Source organism: Agelaius phoeniceus (assembly GCF_051311805.1).
Source record: "Agelaius phoeniceus isolate bAgePho1 chromosome W unlocalized genomic scaffold, bAgePho1.hap1 SUPER_W_unloc_2, whole genome shotgun sequence".
Lineage (NCBI taxonomy): Eukaryota > Metazoa > Chordata > Aves > Passeriformes > Icteridae > Agelaius > Agelaius phoeniceus.
In genome coordinates, this window is record NW_027509867.1 from 4430154 (window position 1) to 4436328 (window position 6175).

Below are 6175 nucleotides of genomic sequence, written 5' to 3' on the forward strand. Positions count from 1 at the left end.
ACACAGAGGGATGTTCATTTCTTGTCAGCCAACAAAGCCAAGGGAAGGCACGGCTCCATCAAATGCCAAAGTCATTCCTCTGCTGGATATTAAATCCACTTTGCACAGCAGACAGTCTCAGAGCAATGGAAAACACCTTCTGTGCCCAGCACAGATCCCAAGGTCCCCCCAAGCCCTCCCTGCCCCGATTCTGCCCAGATTTGCTCTTTGCACACACGAGTCACAGGCTGAAGTCAGGACCTCCCTCCATGCCCAGAGGGAAGAAAAGAGAGAAAGGGGATGAAGAGCTCTCCTGTGCAGAGCCAAGGTCCAAGTGCAGCCCCTGCAGTGGGAACCACAACTCATCAGGTTTGTGTCCTTTGGGCTCAGGGCCTGGTGACACTCAGAGGCACAGAAAGGTTTCTTGCCAACAAACACAAGATGAACATTTGAACAGTTTAATAACCATCACAGCTCTTGCATCAGCTCTCTGAGATGTCCCAGCAGCATCTGACATGTCTCCCATCCACAAGGTATTTCTGAACAGGAACTGTTTTAGACAAAGACATAAGAAAACACAGTTCTATGATAAATAAAACACAATTGAGTTGATAATTAATTATATATTTATTTGAACATGAGAAATATTGGGCAACTTCTTGCAGCTCAAATCATGAAACCAGTCAGTTGAGAGGTGCTTGAATGACCAGAGAGGACCTGGAGGAGCAAATCTGGGAGCAGCAGGAAGTAAAAAGATCCACTAGCTTGAAAAGTAGAGATGTCCTTTGACATGGCCATTTAAACAGGAGAGCTGGAAACACCTGGTACAAAAGGGAGATTAAATAATAAACTGAATAGTGGTGACAAAAGTAGAAGAGAGGATCAGTATTTCATCTCCAGGCATCAGCAGATGTGCAGAAAATTCCCGTTCCTGGCGGGAAAACTTTGTCATTTCTTAAAAGTACTCAAATGACCCAGATAATAAAGATTTGCTTGTATATTATGAAACTAAGAGTTATTAACGCCTGTACACCTTTCCAGGCAGACATTACCTGTGTGCCCATGAACAGGATGTGCCACGTGTGCCCTGAGGTGCCCAGCTGGGATTGGATCTCTCCCAGAGCACCTGAGGGAGAGCAGAGCACCTTGCAAGCTGCAGGTCCCTGACAGCCCCACAGGGCTCCTGTCCCATCAACATCTGCTCTGCTCCAGTCTGAAACAGGGCCCAGCATGGTGCTGGGATCATCAGAGAGCTGAGGTGTGTGCTGGAATTCAATGGCCTCCCCATCCCGCAGCAGCTCTGCATTTCCCTGCTGCAGCCTTGGTCTCCAGCCCAGCCATGGAGGCTCTTTGGGCTCTGGAGTGTTGCTGCAGCCCTCAAGGGCAGCTGAGCTCTGCCTTTGGCACAGTCAGGCCTGGCCAGCGCAGGCCATGCTCAGCAATTGCTTGTGTGTGCCTGGCCTTGCTGTCAGCCCCGGCAGCGGCTGCGTGGCCCCTTTGTGGCCCTGTGCTGGCCCAGCCATGGTGGCCCAGCCCCTGTGCAGGCCCAGCCCAGGCCAGGAGCATTGTGGCTGGGAACGGCCCCTGTGCCGTGGTGCCCACAGCAGCCTTGGGGCTCTGTGCCCCATGGCCTCCCTGCTGGGCTGCCTCTGCCAGCTCCTGCAGAGCCCGTGGCACCTGTGGGGCTGCACAGACAGCCCTGCCCCGGGCTCTGCCGGCCTCTGGGCCAGCAGAGAGGCAGCCAGGGCTGGCCATGGCCGGGAACAGGCCCTGAGCCCCGCAGGAGGATGGAGCTGGGCCACAGCCAAACTCAGCCCAGGCCAAAGCTGGGCTCAGCAGCCAGGGCTGCCAATGCATGGGCAGAGAGGCTGGCACTGACAAATGTCCTGGGTCACCTCCCTGCTCTGTCCATGCCACCAAGGGCACAGAGCAGCCTCCTCTCTGGGCCACTTGCCTGTTTGCAATGCCTTGCACAGGCGCTGGCCCTGCCCCACAAGGCCTGGCCTGAGTCCTGCCCCTGCACGCTCAGCCAGGCTGAGATGGACACTGATGGTTTCTGGGCCAGGCTCTCGGAGCCCAGCCCAGCTCCCTGCAAGCTCTGCCAGCTGCCCTGAGCTCTGGGCAGCACCAAGGGCCTCTCTGAGCCCAGCCCAGCCCAGCCGGCTCTGGCCCCAGAGCTCTGCTCAGGCCAGGCTGCTCTGGGCACTGGCCCCACGGCCTCAGCCCCTGCCAAGGGCACAGCAGCAGCTGCAGCTGCCACAGGACTCAGCCCCAGCCATGGGGGAAGGTGCTTGGCCAAGGCCAAAGGAGGCTCCCTGGCTGCCCTGCACCCCTGGGGCTGAGGTGCTGAGAGCTCTGCAGCCCCTGCTGCCATCCCATCTGCCCAGGGCAGCACAAGAGCCCCAGCCTTGGGGCCCTCAAGAGCTGCTCCTGCTCCAGGCCCAGGGCCCATGCCAAAGCTGGGGCAGCCACAAAGCTGTGCCCATTGCTGTTCATTGCTGTTTTGATGGGGATGGATCCTCAGCCACTTGGGGGTTGCTGATGAATTTTATTACTCCAGAGGCCTCTTCTTTCTTGAGCTCTTCACTCCAGGAATTCAGTGAGAAAAGCTCATAAATATTCGTTCGAAACACCTGAACAAGACAACCCCCTGGGAATAATTGAAGTTTTCAATTCTTCTGTGGCTAATTCGTCAGATTTCAGACGTGTATTCAAAGTGAATATACTATATTGAAAACAATACAGAGAGAAATCTTTTGTCCTTTTCAGTTTTCTTTTCCTAATTATAGATTGATATCAGCCATGTCCAATTGACATGGACCCCCTGCACCTCCTAATGCAGTTTACAGATATGAAAATCAAGACCCTTCATGGCAGACAATCACACTTTGTCCCTACCCACACCCCACCATTTCCCTCATCCAGCCCCTGGCACTCAGAGAAGCTGAGGAATGGAGTCACATCCAGGGGCGTCCCCAGGGCTCAGGACTGGGGCCAAGTCAGTTCAGTCTCTTTATTGCTCATCTGGACGAGGCCATTGAGGATACTCTCAGTCAGTTCCCAGGTGAGCCCAAGCTGGGTGGGAGTGTGGCTGTGCTGGAGGGCAGGAAGCTCTGCAGAGGGATCTGGACAGGCCCAGGACAATGAGATGAGGTTCACCAAGGCCAAGGGCCAGGTCCTGCCCTGGGCTCACAACCACCCCAAATCCCAGCCATGCCCTGCCCCCGATCCACCCAGCCTGTCCTGTTTCCTTCATCCCTGCATTGTCAGGGACTCTCTGGGACAAGGGAGCTCTGCTCTGGGGATGGAGGGAGGTGCAAGTACCACCACTGGAGCAGGAACTACAACTCATCAGGTTTGTGTCCTTTGGGGGTCAGGAACTGCTGAGACTCAGAGGCACAGAAAGTTTCTCCACATGGCCTAGAGACCCCAGTTGAACAGGACACAATTTAATAACAATCACACTCTTCTCTGAGCTATGTGCAACATCCCAGAAGCATCTGATGAGTCCACCATCCACAAGTGATTTCCATACTAAAATTAATTTCAGACAAATGTGGTTCTGTGATAGATAGAAACACAATTAAGTTCTTGTATCAGGATGCTCATCTTGGAGTGGGGGCAAAACAGCTCCAACAGTTCCTGATTTGCAAAGCTGTCAGTGGTGGATGGAGAAGGGAGGTCAGGCTGCTCTAGTGCTGAGGAAATGCTGAAACCAGCCTGACTCATTTCATCTCCTCCTGTCCTGGCTGATCTCCCCTCTTTCCCCTTCCACCCATTGGCTTTTGTCTCCCACCAGGCCCCCGGTGAAGAGCCTGGCTCTGTGTTCCCCATCCCCTCCTTGCTGGCACTGCCAGGCTGGGATGAGGAGCCCCTCAGCCTTCCCTGCTCTGGGCTGGACAAGCCCAGCTCCCTCAGCCTCTGCTCACAGCCCAAGGGCTCCAGCTCCTGGGAAGGAGGCCCTTCCCAGACCCTGCTCCAGCTGCCAGACATCTTTCCTGCCCAGGGCAGGATAATCCCCTACAACAGGGGAGGCTAAGGCTGGACAATAGGAAGGAGTTCTTCACAGAAAGGGTGAGTGGGAACTGGAATGGGCTGGCCAGGGGAGAGGTGGCAGAGTCACTGTCCCTCTGCAGTGGCACTCAGTGGCATGGTCTGGGTGACAAGGCAGTATTGGGGCATTGGTTGGACTTGATGATCCCAAAGGTCTTTTCCAGCCTATTTGATTCTGTCATTCTCTGATGATTGGGACACTCGGGGGCCATTGTGACACTGCAGGGCCTCCTGGAACTAAGAGGACCATGGTGACACCGTGCAGCCCCACAGAACCAGGGGTCCATGGTGGTGCTGTGGGGCCAAATGGAACCAGGGAGTGCCCCGTGACACTCTGGGCCTTCGTGGAACCACAAAGGCCATTGTGACACTGCAGGGCCTTGTGTAACCAAGGGGTTTCACCATTTTGACACTGCAAAACCAAGGAGAGCATTGGGAGACTCCAGGGCCCAGTGGAACCAAGGGGCCATTCTGACACTGCGGGGCCTCATGGCACCAAGGGGACATTGTGACACTGCAGGATCCTGTGTAACCAAGGGGCCACAGTGACACGATGGGGCCTCAAGGAATCTGGAATAATGCTGTGACACTGTGTGGCCTCGTGGAAACAAGGGGTCCGTTGTCACATTTTGAGGCCCCATGGAACCAAGTAGACCAGTGTGACAGTGCAGGGCCTGGTGTAACCAAGAGGCCATTTTGACACTGAGGGGCCCCATGGAACCAAGGACATCTTTGCAAATGTCACCAAGCTGGATGTGAGTATTGATCTGCTGGAGGGTCGGAGGGCTCTACACAGTGACTTGGACAGGCTGGATCCAGGGGATAAATCCAACAAGGTGAGGTTTAACAAATCCAAGTGCCAGGCCCTGATATTTGGCCTCAGTGCTACAGCCTGGGGACAGAGTGTCTGGAGAGCAGCCAGGCAGAAAGGGACCTGCAGGGACTGATGGACATGAGGCAGCAGTGTGCCCAGGTGGGCAAGAAGGCCAATGGATCCTGGCCTGGATCAGGAATGGTGTGGCCAGCAGGAGCAGAACTGCTGTGCCAGCACTGATCTGCCCCCAGCTCTGCACACAGACATTGCTGCTGCAGCTACAGAGAAGGGAACACAAGGGCATCTCTGGAAAAAACTTTGCTGGGAGATGCTTTAGTTCCTTTAAAGCCACACGGAGTGCAGCCCCTCACCGACACAATCTGTGGACACAGGGAAGATTGAGAGAAACAAAATGAGAAATGGCAAAACCAATGGCTTTTCTTTGTGGACAATATTAAAAAACTTAAACATGGGGAAAAAAAGAACAAACCCACAACCAAACCCAAAAGAATTATCAAAGGTGATTTATATTACATGGCCTGTCCCTGCTGCAGCCCCGGCACTGCCACCCCCAGGGCTGTGCCCGGCCCCGAGAGCACTCAGGCCCTGCAGCAACACCAGGGCCACCAGGGCAGCGGGGCAGGGCCACGGCAGCAGCACTGGCAACACCAAGTGCTGCTGCTGCTGCTGCTGCTGGGCACAGCTGCTGGGCCAGCACTGATCTGCCCCAGCTCTGCACACAGACATTGCTGCTGCAGCTCCAGAGAAGGCAACACAAGGGCATCTCTGCAGAAAACTCTGCTGCGACATCCTTTAGTTCCTTTAAAGCCACTGAGAATGCAGCCCCTCATTGACACAGTCTGTGGCCACAGGGAAGGAGGAGTGAAACAAAAAGAGAAATGGCACAAACAATGACATTTCTTTGCGGAAAATATGAAAAACCTGAAACAAAGAAATAGAACCTCTGAAACCAAGAAGAAGTATCAAAGTTTACTTTTATTACAATCTATTTACAGATATTCGCTAGCAGTTTAATGTTTCTGAAACCATCCAGTCATCAGTCTTCTCACTGCAGCCTTGAGCTCCTGGTTCCTCAGGCTGTAGATGAGGGGGTTCAGGGCTGGAGGCACCACTGAGTACAGAACTGACAGGGTCAGATCCAGGGATGGGGAGAAGATGGAGGGGGGCTTCAGGTAGGCAAACATGACAGTGCTGACAAACAGGGAGACCACAGCCAGGTGAGGGAGGCAGGTGGAAAAGGCTTTGTGCCGTCTCTGCTCAGAGGGGATCCTCAGCACAGCCTTGAAGATCTGCACATAGGAGAAAACA